Here is a 21,710-nt window from a genome sequence, read left to right as displayed (position 1 = left end):
CTCTAAATGGGGTTAAACCCTACACACACATTTGCAAAACTTATCACCCCACCTCAAAAATCCATCTCCAATGGTAATAGATAGTGGGCTCTGCCTACCCCAGCCTACTGAAGTAAAGGCAAGCTCAATGCTGGGCTCTAGATGAGGCTATAAATATGGTGGATGTTTAAAACTTCAGTAGAATGTTTTGGGCTCTAAAATGTATCTAGCGACCAATAGGGAGCTCTATATTTCTTTGTGATGTTTTTGTTTACATGCTAGTATATTTATTTTTTTGCGAAATTGGCTAAAATTACCCTTCTATAAAACACTTAGTTTGTAATAGCCACTTTCAAATATGTCATTCTAAAATAACCATACATTCATAACATCCATACCATTAAAATCTTTTGTTTGCAAAAAAACAAAAACAAACAAACATCCACGAGAATAGGATGTTTGCATTTCGAACAGTATGAGTCAAGTTAAAGACACCCTTGATTTAGAGGCAAGAGTAGGAGGAATAGATGAATATATTGACCTACTCTTTGTGCCAATAATATATTCGTCATCCTATACATGACAGTATAATCTGGAGCGGTTGAAAATTCGTGCAGCGTTAATGCCAACACCACTAACCTCACAAAACTTTGCAATAAGTCTAACTACTTGGTACTCATGAGTAACTCATCCTCCTCCCTTGGAAAGGAGCATAATAAACAAAAGTGTCAACTCTCACCAGATTCTATCGCTTTCTACTCACATCAAATGTAACGACATCAAAAAAAAATTTCTTTCCAATCGCATAATGAAAATAAAATAATGTCATAACAAATTATCTATCCACTTATATCTATACATGTTTCATAATCATTATAAAATAGAAAAGGGTTATTTACTTAAATGGTCCTCAAACTTATACCCGAATTGTATTTTGGTCCCTTAACTAAATTATTTGTTCAAATGGTCCACCAACTCTTTATTAATCGGCCCATTAGTCCTACCGTTACATTTTCTGTTAAATTTAGTCATATGAGCAGCACATGCTACATTTGTGGGGGTAATAAGACTTTTGACAACTAAAAAATAAAAATATATGATTAAAAATTAATGCAAAACTTTCTTTATTATTAAAATTAATTAAAAACTATAAAAGAATAAAAAAACCAAAAAGTAACCCAAAAAAAAAAACAACCACCCACCTCTCTCTCTCTCTCTCTCTCTCTCTCTCTCTCTCTCTCTCTCTCTCTCTCTCTCTCTCTCTCTCTCTGTGGCCGTCTTTATCTCTATCTCTCTCTGTACTCTTTCTCGGTGGCGTTGCCCATGGTCCACCCCACCCTATTCCGACCCAAATTAATTATTATTTAATTAATTTGTAGAATTTACACTTTTGCCTTGGGAGGTAGGTTCATTTTGGTCACCTTTAATTTGGGAAGGATTTTGGGGAAATGAGTTGCGCCGTTGCGTAGAGCTTATCGATAAGAGTTTGTAGACAAATAGTGGGTCAAAAATCGGAGTTTTAACGAGGAAGTTGCTGATCTTCCAAACAATGAGGATCAAACCGACAGGCTTCATGTTTAATATCGTCATGAAGACCTTGGATAAAGCAAGACACAATGATTCCTGGTTCTTCACGAATACCCGCATGTACTTTCTGTTTAATAAAACGAGCATGGAATTCAGTAACGGTCGAACTTCCTTGGGAAATGGTCCATAATTGATAAAATAATTGCTAGAGATAAAAGGTGGGAATGGGAACATATTGTTCGCGAAGCTTCAATTTCATCTCGTCCCATAAGAGTGTTTGGCCTCATACCATGTTTGAGGTTCGAAACCCACCCCTAGCATAAGAGTTTGTAATCACCCCTCCTCCTTCCCATCGATTGGCAAATTATAATAATAATAAATAAAACAAATTTGGTCTCCTGTAGAAACAATGTGATGTCAACTTTGCTAAAATAAGGGAAATTATGAGAGAATATTGTTTGTGGAATGTTATATTTATAGTATAATAAAACCTTGCAGGTCAAGGAAAGTAATAACTTTTAATTCTCTTTACAGTTGGAAATCAGTAATTAAAGTAAATCAATTACATTAATATAGGAATTCTTGGTGTGCAAGGAAAGCCAACGCGAGTCCGCAAGGAAAGTCAACGCGGGTTCGCAAGCCATGCCAGCACTCCTTCTTAAGTTGGTACATAAATGTCGTCGACTTGTCCAGTAAATTGTGAAACACTTTTCCAGATGTTGCCTTAGTAAATTGAAACTGACTTGGATTCGAGATAGAGGCTTGCAGATTTGATGCAATGTCTTAAAGACAGTAATTTCACCCATTCTCGGTGCTTGAAGTTCTACAGGTGACTGCCTCCCAGGATTTAACTATCTATATTCTAAGCCCTAGCACTAGGACTTAGAATATGGTGAACTTTGTTTGTTTTCCTCTCAGACAATGTGAAATGCATGTGGAATGTTTTTTCTGTGTCAAATGAATGAGGCTTTGTTTGATTTAAATAAACCTCTGAAACCTTATCAAAAGAGTCATAACTGTTAGAAAATAGTTAATTAAACTAATTCAAATTAATAAAAAAATTATTAATTCGAAACTAAAAAATTAATTTAAATTTGACAATTAAATATTAAATATTATTTATATATAATATTCAAAACCCAAATCAATTTTTTGCATGAGTATTCGTTGTTCATGATTGAACATGTTATGTTTAGAAGCTAATCAATAACTTTTACAACTCTTATTTAAGATGGTTTGCTGAAACACAAATAAGAGTGGCATCTTCCAAAAATTTGAGTATGAGATGACCGAACAAAGAAGTTATTGGAGACAAATCAAATTTGAACTGTTATTACAACTGATATCTGGACCTCAAATAATCAAAACAATAGGTTTATGGCCACCACATCTTATTGCAATGAAGAATCTTGGAGCTTGCGAAGTTGACTTGTGAGATAGTTTGTATAGTTCTTTATTACAAGCTTTAACATATTTTCCATTGTTTTGTTCTTAGGTAATATGTTTTTGCAATAGTAAATGCATATTACAGATAGTATATTTAATTTTATTTTCTGGTTATTTATACTAGGTTTATATATGTTTCATGTAAACATAAAAATAAGACACTTGCTAGTGCTTTGATAGATTACTTGCTAGTGTTTTGCATGGAGCCTTTCATAAGGAATTTTAATTGTCTTGCCAACAATACTAACACTAATGTTCCTTTTTCCTCCCTTAGAGGTGAGCGTATTTCTAATCTGGTTTTTGCTAACCACTGCTTAATTTTTCCAAAAGCCAATCCTGTGGCAGCTAGGAATATAAATCAGCTTCTTGAGTGTTTCTCTAATGCCATTGGTCTTCATATTAATTTGCACAGGTCTAATGTCTTCTTTTCTCAAAATGTGCCTGCCAATGCTAGAACCTCCCTGTGTAATATTTTGCAAATGCAAAACAACCACTTTGGGATGATATTTAGGCATGAATAATATTGTCTTCTAGAAGGATCCTCTTATGGTGCGTTTGGATGAGGGAAATAAACTTGGGATTTTGACAAAACTCAGAATTTCTAAATTGACATGAACCAATTCCCGTGTTTGGATAAAAAAAACATAGAAATTTAGAAATTCCGCGTGGGAAAAAACATGGAATTTGGAGACCATAAATCCCAACTTTAAATTCTATCTAACAGTGCGTTTGGATGAGGAAATTTAAAAGTACAAAGGATTTCATAAATGACGGAATTTAAAATGACGGAAATTAATGTTCTAGAATTTGTAAAGTTTCTTGTTTGGGTGACTAATTTAAAACACGAAATTTAATCTTTATTTGTAAAGTTATCTTTTTTTTTTTTTAAACTCAATCTCTCTTGGGATTTTAGAAATGACGACTTTTAGATAGAATTTAAACTTGGTATTGTATGATCTCCAAATTCCATGTTTTTTTCCATGCGGAATTCTAAATTCGTAAATGTTTTTTACAAAAAACCGACTTAGGTGCATGTAGAGATAGAAATTCTGAGTTTTGTCGGAATCTGGAGAGTATTTCCAGTATCCAAACGCACCATAAAAGTCGTTATTTTTAAATCCCAAGAGTGATTGAGCTTTTAAAAAAAATAACTTTATAAATAAAGGTTAAATTCCGTGTTTTAAATCCGTCACCCAAACAAGAAACTTTACAAATTCTAGAACATTAATTTCTGTCATTTTAAATTCTGTCATTTATGAAATCCTTTGTACTTTTAAATCTCCTCATCCAAATGCACTATTAATGCTAAATTAAGGATTGATAGGATTAAGGTCAAATTTGCTAGTTGGAAAGCTCAAACCCTTTCTGGGGCTGGCAGACTTACCTTGCTTTCACTGTCCTACAGAAGTTACTAAAGAAATGACATCTAGTTGTAGATGCTTTCCTTTTTGGGGGGTAATGGCTCTAGGATTTCCCCTGTTGCTTGGAAGGATGTCTGCCTCCCTAAAGACATGGGGGGTCTTGGGATGAGATCACCTTCCTTGTTCGATCATGCTATGTTAACTAAACTTGGTTGGATTTGTCTAACTGACACTTCCAATTGGTGGGCACAAATAATAACTAAAAATACCTTAAAACAAATCAGTTCTTAGCTCTCTCGGAAAAACCTTCTCATTCTTTAACATGGCAATAAATTTTGGATTAGAGAATCTAGGAGACTAACAAATACCCTAAACCCCATCTGCATACCTGTAGTGGGAAGAGTTTGGTTGTGGTTGCAGGCTGGCCAAATCATACCCCGAATGTTGAGGCCGCAAATATGTTTCATCTTCCAATGCGTGGCAATATGCATCTTCCAAACAATGAGGATCAAACCGACAGGCTTCATGTTTAATATCGTCATGAAGACCTTGGATAAAGCAAGACACAATGATTCCTGGTTCTTCACGAATCCCCGCATGTACTTTCTGTTTAATAAAACGAGCATGGAATTCAGTAACGGTCGAACTTCCTTGGGAAATGGTCCATAATTGATCAAACAATTGCTGGAGATAAAAGGTGGGATCATATTGTTCGCGAAGCTTCAATTTCATCTCGTCCCATAGAGTGACAAGCGGCTGTCCAAATTGATAGTTGCTCCTCCACAGAATTCCAATATTGTCTAGTGGCTCCCTGTAGCCTCATCTGTGGACAGTGCATGATTTTATGTCAGAACAAGGGTGGAATCATGACTCGCTAGAGCAGGTTTTACCTAGTGGGATTGTGGAAAGAATTTGCAGCATCCATACTGGCCTTGATTCTCAAAGGAAAGATAAATGCATATGGGGTTTGTCGAAACTGATACTTTCTCTGTTAAGTCTACTTACTTATCCTCCTTTGATGATGCAGATTTTGTGTCTTGGCGTTGGGATTTCGTTTGGAAGCTACGTCTTCCCCCAAAAATTAAAACCTTCATCTGGCTAATTGGTCATGGCAAGATTCTTACCAATATCCAAAGGGAAAAAAGGAAATTAACTACAGACCCTAACTGTAAATGATGCATTTCTTTTCCTGAGACTATGGAGCATATTCTTAGAGGCTGCAAACATGCCCTTAAGGTATGGAGTCACACCTATATTCCCCTTGCTATGTCTCACACCTTCTCTTTTGATTTTGCAGATTGGTTAAGGCTTCCCACAGCTTACCATGGGTTCTTGTGTTTACTGCTACTATTTGGCACTGCTGGAAATGGCGTTGTATTTCAACTTTCAACCCTGACTATGAGCCTCCTCCCAATCCTCATCACATTATTCTCCAATTTGCTAAGGAATGGTTTGATATTAATAAGATGGTTAATGGTAAGCTTGCCAGAGAGGTTATTCAAATTCATTGGAGCCCTCCTACTGCTGCCATATCCAAATTGAATGCAGATGGAAGCTACAAAACTACTTCTTGGAAGATCACAACAGGTGGTCTATTGAGGGACTCACATGGTTCTTGGATATGTGGGTTTTCTGTTAATATTGGAATTGGAAATATTGCTAAGGGTGAGTTATGGAGTCTCCTTAAAGGGTTGCAAATGGCTTGGAATAGGGGTATTAGGTCCCTTGATGTTGAATGTGACTTTTTATATGTTGTTTCTCTTATGGCCAAGGTGTCTGACCAATCCCACCCCCTTTTATGTCTAATTGAAGATTGCAAGTCGCTGCTAAACCGTGATTGGAGTTGCAAGATTTCTCATGTTTACAGGGAGCAAAACAGAACTGCTGACCATCTTGCTAATTTGGGTTATGAATTAACTTTTGGGCTTCATAATTTTGAGTTGACTTCTATTTCGAACATCTTATTGGACGATGTGCTAGGAAGGGCCCTTGAGAGGGCTGTGATTTGTTAGTTTTTTCTTCTTATTTAGTCTTGGCTTCGGCCTCCTTGTAATTGAAAAAAAAAATTTCAATTGAGCATGAAGTTGGGCAAAGAGATAGAGGACACAAGAGGGAAAAGAGAGAAAGAGAGGGAGAGAAAGGAGGAGAGGCTGGCTGTTGGTGAAGAAGGACAGGGTTACCGCCAGTGTTGTGAGGTGGGTTGGGCCATAGGTGGTTGCTGAGGTTCAGTGGCTGTTTTATTATTTTATATTATTTGTTTTTAATTTTTAATTTTATTTAGACTTAACGGCTCTTTTAGAAACCAGATGAATAGTACCGGATCGGTTCTAATTTGAGACAAAAACCGGTCCAAACCGAACCGTGCCCACCCCTAGTTAGGAATGAGGAGTGCCAACGACTCTTAATTTGGCATAGGTTATCACAGGTTAGGAACCTGGCTCTGATACCATGTCAAACAAAGTAGGGTAAATATTCAGATCTGCTCAGATTCACTCATATTATTATTCTTCTCCAATATTGAAGTATTTATACAAGTACAAAGAGGTGTTAATCCTAAATAAAATATGAAATATATCTAATAGGAAATAAATATAAATTACAATAAGAAATAAATCTCAATTATAATAGGACTAGATAAATGGGTAATTAACCAAAATTCTAACATAGTAAGGAACCAAAATCTTAACTAAGTAAGGACTCGTCAACAGATACTACTTGTAATCCATAAATTTTGTTGAATTTATTTCATCTTCGAACATCCTGCAATGGTGCATGATTTTAAATACGAATGCATGTCTTTATAAGTTTATGTTCGCAATTTTCATTTTATTGAAATAAAATTGAGAGGCTAATTTCTAATGCAACTTGTTTGACTAAATTTTGTTATATGCATGGTTTGTATTGCTTTTGCAGTGCGCAAGACAAGGGTTTGTGTTAGGTTTAACTATTTTAGTAAGTACCATTCCTATACTATTTATTATTAAAAATAAAGATAAAAACAAAATAGGCCCTCGGTGAAATTAATTAAACTATCTGAATTAATTAAAAAAGAAAAAAATTTATTAATTCAAAACTAAATAATGAATTTAAATCTTAAATGCTCAAGTGCTCCAAGGTCCAAGGCTATCTTTCTTTTTTATGATTAAATATTAAATATTATATATTCAATGCCCAAGTTGAATTTGAAGCTCAATCGGCTTCCCTTTGGTCCAACTTCTAAATGCCTTGTGTGGGCCAACTTCCAATTACTTAGCGTGGCCCAACTTCCAAAGTATTTTAATAGTATAGCCGTGCGGCTGTACTATTTTTCAAAGAAACTTTCAAAAAATCCAGTATAGCCGTGCTGCTATACTATTTATTAAAAGAAAATTAGCATGACTACTGTTTCGTAAAAACAAAAAGGTCAAAAAATAAAGTATAGCCGGCCGACTATACTCTTGAAATTTATCATATTCAAGAGTGGGTATGAATCGATTTCTTCTTTTTCCTTAGGCTAACTTACCTTACTACCAAGCATATGAATGATCATAAAGTTCGGCCACTATATAATATTTCGATATATATTATTTTTATTCAATAATATGTAAAATTGTGTGTATTGTTGACAATTTTGTAAAAACACGTGTATTAAACATGAAAAATCCGCACACACGTGTATTGTATGTTTTCCTTGTGTACGAAAAATGGAAGTATTGTTGAAAAATACGTATGTATGTGTATAACACGATTACTAAACGGCAATATGTTATACTATTTATTATTAAAAATAAAAATGAAAACAAAATAGGGTCCCCCCAGTGAAATTAATTAAACTAATCTGAATTAATTTAAAAAAAATTATTAATTCGAAACTAAATAATTAATCTTTTTGATAATTAAATATTAAATATTACATATTCAATGCCCAAGTTGAATTTGAAGCCCAATTGTCTTCCACTTGGCCCAACTTCCAATTACCTTGTGTGGGGCTACCACATTTATAAAGACCTCACTTTTTCTTCTTTATACCAATGTAGGACAAAAGTCATTGAATTTCATTCAAACTTCCCACAACAATCGAGAAATAAGTTCTCAGGAGAGAAGAGAAATAAATTAAGCAAGTTGTAGGAGGTCCAACAATTATGTGATACATATATATATATAATATTTTCATCCTCCTGGTTAATTTTTGCATGTATTATGAGTTCAAAATTTTTATATAGATATTTTGTGAGAGGTCTCTACACACAAGAAATCCTGACTCGAAACCATGGACATGTAACCATAAGGAACCCATTAATTTTCTTTTTTTCGTAATGACATCCTACAAAGAAAAAAGACAACAAAGTATTCGGCAAATTTATTATTCTTGGCTCCTGTTGTAGAGTTGTATATAAACGCGACATCTTTCACTTCTATTTGTGTTGGCTACAGCAGGTCTAGCCAAGTACTTGGAACTTGAAGCCTTATACCATCACATTCAACATGTTATTTGCTAGATGAAGGCAAAACAAAAGAAGTTATTTGCCGGATGAAAGCCAAAAAAAAATAATTGGTATTTGCTAGTGAAGCAGACAAATTTGATTTGTTCAATGGTTTTTTCGAAAGACAATGAAGATTTATTAGTTGCCTGAACCATTACTTTTCTCATCAACCAAACAGAAAAGACTTTTCTTCGTTATTCTTTTTTTGGTCAGTTCTGTTGTTTTAAATAGACTTTAAAAAGAAAATGATTGTGTTCATTCACCTCTCTAATCACTGTTTATGGACATGACAGATTTCCAATTCTCTTTAGTTTTGAACAATTAGTTGTAACTCGAGATGTGTGTGGAGGCAAAAGACTCGTGATTGGAGAGACTAGTATTGTTTCTATTCTGCGATGGCGTAAAAATAATTAAGTACATTTTCTTAGGTGCTTTAGAAAAATCTTGCATGATAAACCTTATTTTTTTTTAAACGATCATTGTAATATATGATTTATTCCATATTTTATAAACTGTTTAAAGCTTGTAATAATTATACAAATATAAAAAATAAAAAATTCATCATAATTAAATAGAACTTGGGGTTTTTAGTTTTTTCTTCACGGTCCTTTAAAAAATATTGTCCTAAAAGTGAAACAAAATCTAGAGAAGCAACAAATTTGATTTGTTCAAATGGCTCTTCCGAAAGACAATGAAGATTTATTACTAGATGTAATTGGGTTGAACCATATGCAGTAGATAGTGAGATTTGAATGGCGAATGCAACTACGGGACCCTACTCATTTAGTTAATCGTGTTGTATGATTCAACATTACTCTATAACGTCGTATTCAGGTTTATTAAGGTCGTATTCAACGGACTTTTAATTACGCTCAATTTTTTTTTATCTATATATATAAAGGCGGAAGGTCTTATTTTTATTAAAACTCATCATTTATATATTATTTATAAAATAAATTTTTACTTAATCATGATACATCAAAAATCATAAAAGAACAGCCATATATAATTGTACAATTTATTCATACAATACATAATTAAAAATGAATTATTGTTTTCCGAATAATGCTCGTTAAATGTGATTATCTTGATTATTTCCTCTTGGACTTGGGCACTTAATCACTGAGTGCCATGTTGTTTATGGCACATGTTCGTAGACTAATCTACTGTTTCTTGATATCCAATTATTTTAGAAGAGAGAAGAAGCAATTAAAATTGTGTCTTTTTTATTTCTTATCATTATTGGTGTTGAAGGTCGTCCTCATTTGCTTTCACTCACAATTGCAGACTTCATATGTTAGTTGCATTATTTATAACAGCACCTACGTTGTTTTATTAAAATATTCACCACTGATAATATTAACTGTAAAATAAATTGTATTTCTTGTGATTATGTACTTCTAAATATGGCCTTCCTTTGTACAACACCTTCTCAAGACAATTTTGTACCCAAAATTTGGTACTTGACTATAAATCATGCTTTGGTACGAGGATTGGTTAATAATGTAGAATTTAGACAGCATCTGCAGCACTGGTTTCAACTGGTGTGTTCTATGTTATGAAGTCTACGTTGTACAGCTTGATTGTGAATCTCTGTTCTTTGTCCTCTCTAACTGGACTTTTATGCTTGTAGCTTAATAAAGTTCAACTCTTGTAAATGATAAGAACTAGAAGGCTTCCCAGAAAAATGAAACCATTCTTTATTCAAATATAGTCAGAGAGAGCCTAGAGTAGTGGCTGTTTAGTTCTTTTTGTTCTGGCCTTTTTGGCCCCTATCTCACCCAAAAAAAAATATATAGCCAGAGAGAAATAAATCTCTGTATGCAAAATTGCCTGTGAAAAATTGTTGCACTTGTATCATGCCACCATGTTGAGGGATTGAAGCTTTTATCCTTCTGGAATGTGTCTTTTTATGTGCAGAGATATGGCGTTCTTGGTTCTGTTTCCATTGCTTAGTTTTGGCTCCTTCCGTTTAATTTTTTTAACAGATTAGATTGGATTTTAAATAGATAGGTCATTAAGTCATCATCATGTCCTAATACTTTTAGTTTTGCGTATTCTATTTTTGCAGTTGCACTCAGAAGTCTTGCTGAACCATGGACTTCATGAGTGTTTTGAAGGAGCTATTGAAGTTGGAAATCCTGATGCATTGCTTCTGGCTCTGAAAATCAGAGAAAAAGTTTCTGCTGACAGTGCAAGATTTGGGAAACTTTTGCCAGATCCATTCAGTCCCGACAAAAATTTTTCTGCTGACCATCTGGCTTCTCTTCCTAATTGCTTGAAGGTGGTGTGGGTTTTGTTGCTGTGATCCATACACGTGCATGGTGTAGATATCACTATTGGGGAAATTATAACTTTTAACAAAAACAAGTCCTGATCATTGTTTTTTTTTAAATGGCAGGAATTAACTTTTTGTCAGCCTCGTGTACACAATGTGTGGCCTGTTCTGGTAAACATTCTTTTACCTGATAGAGTTTTGCAGGCTGAAGATGCAATGTCTGTTTCAAATTCCTTAACGAAGCATAAAAAGAATTGGAATTCTAGCTTTTCTGTCGAAGAGATTGCAAAGAACTTCCAGTGCTTCTGCGAGGTGATTATTGAGGGATCCCTTCTCCCATCATCTCATGACCGCAAACACTTGGCCTTTGATGTTCTGCTTCTTCTCCTTCCTTGCCTGCATGCATCTTTTATTCCGATTAGTCTGTCTGCCAAACTTGTTCAGTGCATGATTGATGTACTTTCTACGAAGGATTCTTGGCTCTATAAAGTGGTGCAACATTTTCTTAAAAATTTATCTGATTGGGTTGGGAACAATGATGTGAGAAGGGTCTCTGTCATTGTGGCTTTACAGAAGCACAGCAATGATAAATTTGATTGCATTATACTAACAAAAACAGTCAAGGATTTAATGGCAGATTTCAGAACTGAATCTGGTTGCATGCTGAACATGTTTGTGGATGAAAGTCATGCTTCTGAGGAACCTTCAGATTAGAGCCAAACAAACAGATGACAATTTAGAATAGGTTCTGTTGAAGACAAGGATTCACATGGAACCATGGGAAATTCTGATATTTATTATTATTTTTTTTAATAACATGGATTGTGGAATCCCTCCCCGGTATGTTGAAAATTTTGAAGCTGGATATAGGAGCAAAGTTTCGGGTTCAAAAATAAATTTTGAAGTTTCTAGCAGTTCAGGGATTGTTCACTGCATCTCTTCGCACTGAACTGACATCCTTTGACTTACAAGAGAAATTTAGGTGTCCGAAAGCAGCCGCCTTGAGTGCTCTTTGCAGGATTTGTATTGAGTAGCTCCAGTTATTGTTGGCAAATGCTCAGAAAGGAGAGGGGCCTCGTGCTTTGCCAAATTTCCTTGAGCCAAATGATGTTGGCTCGTACTTTATCCGGTTTCTTAGCACTTTGTGCAATATTCCTTCAATTTCTCTCTTTCGGCATTTGGAAACGGAGGAATAAGACACTGAAAAAATTGCAAGCAATGGAAACTTCACTTTCAAGAGAGGTACTTTCTGTGGTCTTTTTCAGGTTTATGAGCATCCCAATCCATTTTGAATTTCAAGGTCTGTTTCAAATTTTAGATTGGATGAAGTGAATCAGACCACAATTTAACAAAAAACTTTGAAATGAGTGAGGTTTAGAATCAGGGGAGGGTGTTTCCAATGGTTTATTTTCCTAATAAAGGCAAAACAATTTCATTCATTTTAGGGTAGGTTTGATTCTGATGTAAGACAACTTACTGATCCCTTGTTCTGTGGTCTTGTAAATTGTGTCTTCTAGCCTTCTAAGACATGTTCTGTTGAACTACTTTGAACTGAAGTTTCAGATGAAAGCCTATTAATTACTTTTAGTTCAGTCTTTCGGTTGCTTGGTTGTTATATCTGCTTTTGTATGCTCTTTGACATGACATACAAATTCTTAAATTCTTCGATGGCAGGAAAGGAATTGTGGGCTTAGTGGTGATGCAAATAGGTTGCAACTTGCATGCATTAAGATGCTCATCCAGTTGCTTTTGCAAATGCTCCTTTGACCAAGGGAATACTTACACGCAGTCTCTGAGCTTATTATATGCTGTAAGAAACCTTTCCCTGATCTCCTTGATTCTCCTGGAGAAGATGGTTTAGATGGTGATGATGCACCTGCAGTAACAATGGATGTTCTTGTGGATACATTGCTTTCATTGCTGCCACAGTCGTCAGCTCCTATGCGAACTTCTATTGAGCTGGTGTGATTTTGGGCTTGTGGCTTTTAAATGATTTTACATTTATGCTATTGTTCACTCGTTTTGATTTTAATCCTATGATGGTAGGGTAAAGTTCCCCATTGGCTTGACAATCATTGGTGGTCAACAAGTCAACTTTCTTTTGTGCGTGAGCGTGCCACTACTAGTAGTTCAAGACCGTAGCAGACTTTTAAAAAATAGATAACTTGCACCCCAAGTTACTGACTTTTAAACAAGCAATTGTGAATTTGGGTGAGGAATATCTCCCAAGTAAATTCTTTTCTTGCCTCAGAATGGTAAGGACTTCACAATTTTTCACATTACAAAATTGGTAGTTCTTGCCAGAATATATGAAAAGAAAATGAACTGTTTAGGCAAAACTGCCTATTACAAGACTCAAAAAGAGGAAAAGCCAACTCCAGAAAAGACAACAGAGCGTTGGACTTCGACTTCTGCCTGAGTAGTTGTTTCTGAAATGGGTTGGATTGGCTGTGTCTGTGATGGATTGGATCGTCAACACCTTCAACTGATGAGTTTCAGCTGGAAATCGATAACAACGTTTGAGTTTGGCAGAGCTTCAATTTATTTCGAGCCATGGAAGGCTTGTTGAACGGGCAGAACTGAGGCCTTTCCAGTCTGGAGGGGATAGAAGTGGCTAGCTTGATGGTCACTGAGCTGGAGCTGCGCTATGGTGCTTGTTTTGCTTGACCAAGGCTTTCTGTAAATTTGTTGAGGTTTTCATATTTGTGAAAAACCCTGACTCTACTTGACTTGGCTTTGTGCTGAACCAAATTTGTAACGAGAGAAATCTCACTTTGTAAAACTGTTTCTCTGAACTGAACCGAAAACAGAGATTTGAATTCTAACTGATTTGTTTCTTGTGGCTCGATGAGCTTTGGTCACTTCAGTGTTTGAAGGCTTTTGAGATCAATTGATCATTTTGAGTTTGTCAGTTATGACTTCGAGAGTTTTTGTCTTGTTGATTTTTTGGATATCCTTTGATCTGTTCACCTCCTCTCATATTTATAGGAAATGCTGGAGTGGAGGGTTTTTTAATCTTTAAAAATGAGAGGCAAATCTTTAAAAGATCTTTTCTCTTTTCAATATCATAAAGTAAGGAAGCTATTTATTTTGGCAGAGAAGAGCCATCAACAATCAACTTTCATGGAGGTCTTTTCCTTGCTTTTCTGAAAGAAAGACCAACTCTCTTTGTTCTTTGTTTGTTCCTTGCAAAGAGAAAGAACACAATCTACCATGCTGGTCAGTTTGCTTTTCCTATTGAACAACTCCCTTGCTCCCTACTTATCTCTTGGAAAGGTCACCTGCTTTGTTGTAGAGTCTCTCTCTCTCTCTCTCTCTCTCTCTCTCTCTCTCTCTCTACATATATATATAAAGGAATTTTGATCTTCTTCCTTTGGCTGCAAAAATGGAGAAGTCCTCCTGTAAGACATGCCTTCATTAACTTCCTATCAACTCCTCTGTGATAGTTGAAAATTTTGACTTTTCAATAATCAGGAAGTCACGTGGGAGTTTTCTTGAGAAAAAGATCTGTTGTTTTTGCCTTTTTGGGATAGAGACCAAGTTGTGAGATTTTCTCAGAAGCTGGGCTTTTATCAAAACTGTGTGTATCAGTTTTTTTTCATTGTCAATAGTGGTATTTTATTTATTTCAGATCATGGCTATTTTTGTAATTTGTTGAAAAAGGTCTGGCTTCTCTAGTGTTTTGGTTCTTTCCTTTTGATTCTTGTAGACGAAAGCCTAAATGTTCGGTTCATAGGCCTCTCGACAAAAATAGGCTGGCGTACAGAATTTTGGCCCAAACAGCTATGCCTGAAATGCAAGCCCACTTCTATGATCATTGTCATTGATTTGATGTTACAATGTTGTGAAATTTTTTAATATCTAGGTTGGCAATTCTTCTCTGATTAATAATCATGCACTGCCACTGATACTTGACTGTTGTTTTTCCTTCTAATTCTGTACTTTAATTAGTTGGGCTTTTTAGTTCACTCAGCTGATGCTAGATTAGTAGATTTCATGCTGGAGCAACATTATTAGATAAAGATACTTCGATGAACTGCCAATGTATCTATTTTAGATTTCTCCTGTGTCTGTCTATACATAGATGTGGGCACTTATCAAAAGTGTCACTTTTCCAAGCAAAGCTATTTCAAGCTAAAATTTACATGACTTTATCTGGCATTTGTGGTAGGTTTTTAAATACTTCTGCGATGATATCACGGCTGATGGTCTGTTGCGGATGTTGATGGTCATTAAGAAGAACTTGAAACATGCTAGACATTAGGGGTGGTTGCGGTTCGGTAACCGCGAATTTTTACTCAAACCGCAAACCAACCGACTATTTGCGGTTTGGTGATTTTTGAAACCGCAAACCGACCGCGTTTTGCGGTTTACCGCATTGCGGTAAACCGCAAAAATGCGGTCGGTTACCGCGAATTTGCGGTTTAAAACCGCAAATTCTCAAGCATTCACAAAAATATAAATTTACAACCCAAATAAATAAATACACAACCTCAATTTCTCAAGCATATATAAATTCACAATCGATTCCAATTCTCAAGCATTTACAACCTAAGAAAATTAAAGTTACAATTCCAAACATTCCAATTAAAGTTAAACTTCTCAAGCATTCCAATTCCAAATCCTTTAAATTTACAAACCAAAAGCAAAATGAATTAAAGTTACAACCAAAAAGAAAAATCCAATTAACAGTTAATTAAAGTTACAAACTAAAAGGAAAAATGCAATACACCAATGTTACAAACTCAAGTGTTGGTGGTGAGTGGATTTGAAGAACCCCTTTGTGTTGTTTGAGCACCAATGCTATCTACAAATAAAACAACATAGTTTAGTACATTTTATTATAAGAAGAAGCATAAATAACATTAGCATAAATAAACTAATTACTTACAAGTTGTCATATCTTCCATTTCCTTGTAGAATTCAACCTCATCATCTGTTGGTTCCTTGTAAAAGGAAAATTCGTCCGCTCTAAGCCAATCACTAGTACACACTAATGCCTCTACCATTTTAGGATGCAAAGAGCTTCTAAAAGGATCCACAATCCTCTTGCCTAGGCTAAAAGCATTTTCACTAGCAACCGTAGAACTTGGAATTGCAAAGATATCCTTGGCAACTTGTGAAAGAATAGGATATCTTGTTTGGTTCCCTTTCCACCAATTCAAGAGAAGAGAAGGGTTTACAATTTTACTTAATTATTCATAGAGTATAGCCGTGCGGCTATACTTTGCGGTTTGCGGTAACCGCAAATTTTGAAAATCAAATACCGCAACCGCAACCGTAAATGCGGTTCGGTTCTTAATACCGCGATTGCGGTTCGGTTTGCCGCGATTGCGGTTTTATTGCGGTAAAATATCGGTTGGTTTTTGCGGTTTTTCGGTTTAAAATGCCACCCCTACTAGACATAAGAGGCTGATAGGGACAACATTATTGACGACGACAATGACGATGATTTTATTAACATTGAAGAAGATGAGGCCATTGATGCTGAGACATGTGAAACAGGTGAGAGTGATGAACAGTCGGATGACTCTGAGGCTATTGATGCAGTTGAGGAAGTTATCAAAGAAATTCCTGAAGCTTCTGATGATTCTGATGGAGGATGGGATGATGATAGTGTTCCAAATGAATGCTGATCCAGCCCAGATATGCAAAGCGAAAAAGAATGTAGCTGGGGCTGACACTGCACATCACCACCTCATGCTGTTTAAGCTTCGTGTTCTGTCGTTGCTAGAAATTTACCTATATGAAAATCCAGGCAAGTGTGCGGTATTGAAATTAGCTGGGGTACAAAACAACTTGCATGATGTTTTGCAAGCACAAATTCAAAAAGATATTTCTTCCATTTAAGTTTAATTGATTGAGGAGGAAGTTATGTGTGTTTCATAATGAAAATTGGGATTTATAAATCATGATATTTGATGTGCACGGTACTTTTTTTTTTTTTCCTCTCTCTCTCTCTCTTTTTGTTTTTGTGCCTCTGGTTGACTCGATTGCACAGGTAAACCACAGGTTTTGTTGGTGCACTCAAACTTGGCTCAGGCTTATTGAACCACCTAGTGCAGAAAGTAGTGAACAGATTGTTCAGGAAATATGGGGAATTCTGCTGTAAGCCCGACATGTTTAATTCAATTTCCTCCTTATAATTTATGTTATATTATGATACATTGGTGAATAAGGCTGAGTATAATGGTTAACTTAACCTTATTCTAAGTTTTTAGGCCCAAGATACTTTGATTTACGAAAGGCCAAGAAGGTTAGTGTGAGTAGATTGGCCCTCCGATACGTTTTAAGAGGCCAACTAGGGTTTTAGTGCTAGGCTTAGGGCTGGCCTATTAGGTGACACATTTACAAATGAACATTATAGGATTTACCTAAGTTGGTTACAGAGAAAAAACATCCAAAAAGGAAAGGGAGTTCGGAAAAGGGAAAAAGGATTTTCTGGAGGCAGACTGACGACTGAAGCTTAGAGAGGAGGGTTTGAGAAGTTAACAATTGTTTCTTCTTCTGAACTTTTGATATTAAGAAACTAGACATCCCCAGCTTTCTATAAATTTAAAGATGTTCGAATTTGGACAAGTATACAATTTTCTAAGTTGGTCCTGTGACGTTGATTCTGTGGGAGCGATTTCTTTCCACGAGAATATTCGATTGAAAGATTCTCCTTTCTTCTTCGCTACCTCTTTCTCCCTGCAAAATAGATCGAAATAAGAGGACCACACCTGGGGGGTATGGGCTAAAGGACCTCCGATGCCTAAGTTAGTTCAATTGATTCGTAGAGAAAACAATAGCTAAATAGGGTACGGAGATATATATATATATATATATATAAGGTGTAAACCGAGTGGCTGGAGCCATGAGTGGTGGCTGGAGCCTTGTATAAAAGGGAGAGAGAGTATGGTGACTAGGATTTGTGAGGGATAATTTCTGCAGAGTTTCAATAGGAATTTAGACGCACCTCAACCCTTGTGTGTAGCCATCTATTTATAGGGGCCTCAGAGGCTAGGGTTTCAGAGGAATAATTCCATAGATGGAAAGGAATTATTCCTCCCCGATTTGGCGAGCTTGGATTAATTAGGGATTTGATTTAAATCAAATCCCTAATTATGGTAGGAGTCAAATCAATCCTAATTTAATTAGGTAACTCCCAATTTAATTGGGTAACTCCCGATTAAATTAACTCTCAATTAGGTCAAATAATCCCCAAATAGAAGGAAATATTTGACCTATGGTTTTGATTTAATTTGGTTCTCAGAAATGCCCCCCAGCTTCTGCATGGCACGTGGTGGCATATAGGAGATGTGGATTGCTTGTTGGGCTGTCCAGCTGTAATCGGGCTTCTTTCTTGGATTGGGGCTCCTACTCGAAGGAGGTTTTTGACTTGCTAATTTTCTGAACACCCAGTTGGAATGGGCTTTTGCCTTTTCTTGGAGTTGGGTTCCAGTAGGAATGGGCTTGTAATTCCTTCTTGACCTAAGATGCCCAAACTGTGTAAATGCATGGCTTCTCTTCACATCGCAAACTTAACTTCTTTACTTTCCAGCTTGAGAGAGATCTTGGAGAATTTGTACTGCTTGTCGAAGAGAGAAGTCATCGTACATTCCAAGGTAAGTCGAGCACATATGTTTCGTTTTCTTCGTCTTTTCTTCTTTTTTGCGTCAAGGGCCAGCTGGGGGAAGCTCAACTAGTTGTCATCGTGACAGGTGACAGTTGGCAGTGGGCAGCAGCTGTGGTGGAGTAGATGCGCACAGGTGGACCAGCTGCTACCTATCGTCGCAGGTCCGGGCTAGAGCATGCTGGGCCTCATGCGTTGCAGGCCACGTCAGCTGAGCGAGTATCGGGATGAGGTTGATGGTCTGCCCCCTGCTTAGGATGTTGAGAGAGGGAAGCAGAACTTTTTAGACTTTGATGATATGCCTGAAGAACAAGATGAGTGTTCTGCTGAATCTCTCCTCAAAGAGGAAGGTCGATGTCAAGTCTTCAAGTAATGGAGTTGTGGCTTCGCGGGCGAAAGATGTATCTCCGTTAAGGAAGAAACCAAGGCTCCCTTCTGCTGAGAATACAAAAGTATGAGCTGCTCCCCCTTCATCTGCTAGGGTTAAGCACCTCTGTCAGCGTAGACAACAAGAAGGTTGGCGGTATGCGAAACACTCGGAACGTCCCACTCAAGCCTTCTGCTGACAAGCTTGGAAGCCGTGATCTACTCTGGGAAGTGGCCTTCTCGCGAACTAGTTCACCTGCTAAGAGGCAAAGAAATGTTGGTATTCCTTTCCGAAGTAAAGAGTCGTCTGCAGCTGTCAAGGGATGGAGATTACACTGGGAGGTCTGCTCATTTGCCCAACCATTGTGATCCAGCTGTTAAGTCACAAGTAGTCAAGCGTGGAGTCAATTCAGCATCGTTGATTCCTTCGGAGGTGAGGATGACAGTGGCTAAGAAAGTGAGAGAGTCATCTACCCGGGTGAAGGGTTCTTCTGCAATGTCAGCGGCTGATCCCAAGGTGTACAAGTCCAATCTTGCAGGGGATGCAAACATGTCTGATCTGATAAAGATGAACTTCATGTCAAGCCCATTTACCTGCTTCAACCTGGTTGACCATATCTGTCAAGCTGGCGATCTTGATACCTTCACAAGTCTTCCCTTGGAAAAATAAAGGGAAGCAACATTTCATCTGCTTCAAAAAAGAGTAGTTTTTTGCTGCTGAGACTATCCGGAACTCGTCTGTTGTTGCCCTCTCTTCTGCTCAGCTCAGCGAGCTGGAGAAGAAGAATGCTAAACTGGCTAGCAAGCTTTCTACCGAGCAGACCCGTTATGAAGAAGAGGTCTGATTTGAGGGCGATGATATTGGAGCTGAAAAGCTCCCTTGCGGAGAAGGATTTCAAGCTCAGCTCTTCTGCTGCTGACTTGGCTAGTTGAAAAGATGTCTTCTTCCGTCTTGAGTGCAAGAATGCTAACATCTCCCTTAATTATGACAAGCTCCTAGCTAGATTTCGTGTCTTCCACAAGTCTGCTGAAAAATCCGAGTCTAAAGCCACCAAAGATGTGTACAAGTTGGGTTACCTGCACTATGTGGATGATGCTCCCTTTTATGCAATCGAAGATGTAGACATCGAGCGCTCTGCCCTGACTTATTCCCTATGCAAGGGTGGAGTCAATTCAGCATCGTTGATTCCTTCGGAGGTGAGGATGACAGTGGCTAAGAAAGTGAGAGAGTCATCTACCCGGGTGAAGGGTTCTTCTGCAATGTCAGTGGCTGATCCCAAGGTGTACAAGTCCAATCCTGCAGGGGATGCAAACATGTCTGATCTGATAAAGATGAACTTCATGTCAAGCCCATTTACCTGCTTCAACCTGGTTGACCATATCTGTCAAGCTGGCGATCTTGATACCTTCACAAGTCTTCCCTTGAAAAAATAAAGGGAAGCAACATTTCATCTGCTTCAAAAAAGAGTAGTTTTTTGCTGCTGAGACTATCTGGAACTCGTCTGTTGTTGCCCTCTCTTCTGCTCAGCTCAGCGAGCTGGAGAAGAAGAATGCTAAACTGGCTAGCAAGCTTTCTACCGAGCAGACCCGTTATGAAGAAAAGGTCTGATTTGAGGGCGATGATATTGGAGCTGAAAAGCTCCCTTGCGGAGAAGGATTTCAAGCTCAGCTCTTCTGCTGCTGACTTGGCTAGTTGAAAAGATGTCTTCTTCCGTCTTGAGTGCAAGAATGCTAACATCTCCCTTAATTATGACAAGCTCCTAGCTAGATTTCGTGTCTTCCACAAGTCTGCTGAAAAATTCGAGTCTAAAGCCACCAAAGATGTGTACAAGTTGGGTTACCTGCACTATGTGGATGATGCTCCCTTTTATGCAATCGAAGATGTAGACATCGAGCGCTCTGCCCTGACTTATTCCCTATGCAAGGAGGAACTGAAGAGCAGGCAGCTAGAGATGATGGAGCAGAGGAGGACGCAGTTGATGAGATGATGGCAGATGTCGTGAAGTAGGCAGGTGGAGCTATTGAAGGCATGGATGATCAGGTGGATGTCGAAGAGGCTGCAGATCAAGGGCCCCCTGCTGGTATCTCGGAGTAGATGAAGACTTCTTTATTTGTTTTCAGCTTTTGTAGTTTGCTTTCTTGTTTAGAATAATTGGTCTTATTCGACCATCTTACTTTTGTTGAACTTGGATAGTTGGTCAGCTTGCTATGAAAATTTCAGTTATCTTTTTCTCAATTCTAAATTTCATATTGACTTGTGAACTGCTTGAGTAACCAACTTGTATTTTGATTGCACATTTCCCTTTGTAGATTTATAAGTGCCAGGTTCCCGCTTGAGGGACTCCGGCGTGTTCTGCATATCCCGTAGGATGTTTTCCCTTATGAAGTTGACAAGTTCCAAGGTCCCCCGTAAGGGACTCCGGGCATGTTCTGCACATCCCGTAGGACGCTTTGGTTGCTGCCCCGCGTCTTCCGAAAGACGCTGCCTATGGGCAACTGCATGACTATCCTGCCCCTTTAGGAAATGGATAGGAACCTGGATACCTCCCTCAGGAAGCATGGAGACCTCCCTTAGGAAATTTCTAGCCCACCCTGCGTCTCCCTGAGGACGCTTCTTTGAGGGCTACTTCTCCCATAAGACTCTTCTGATCGTTGCCCTGCGTCTCCTTTAGGAC

At 37.4% G+C, this 21,710-nt stretch overlaps 1 pseudogene; it reads left to right on the top strand.

Annotated features, from left to right (window-relative positions):
* On the top strand, positions 6,392–17,252 carry LOC109949186 (annotated as a pseudogene).

Source organism: Prunus persica, chromosome G5, assembly GCF_000346465.2.
Source record: "Prunus persica cultivar Lovell chromosome G5, Prunus_persica_NCBIv2, whole genome shotgun sequence".
Taxonomy (NCBI): Eukaryota; Viridiplantae; Streptophyta; class Magnoliopsida; order Rosales; family Rosaceae; genus Prunus; species Prunus persica.
Note: the sequence above shows the minus strand (reverse complement) of the source record. Positions and strands in the feature narration are given on the sequence as shown.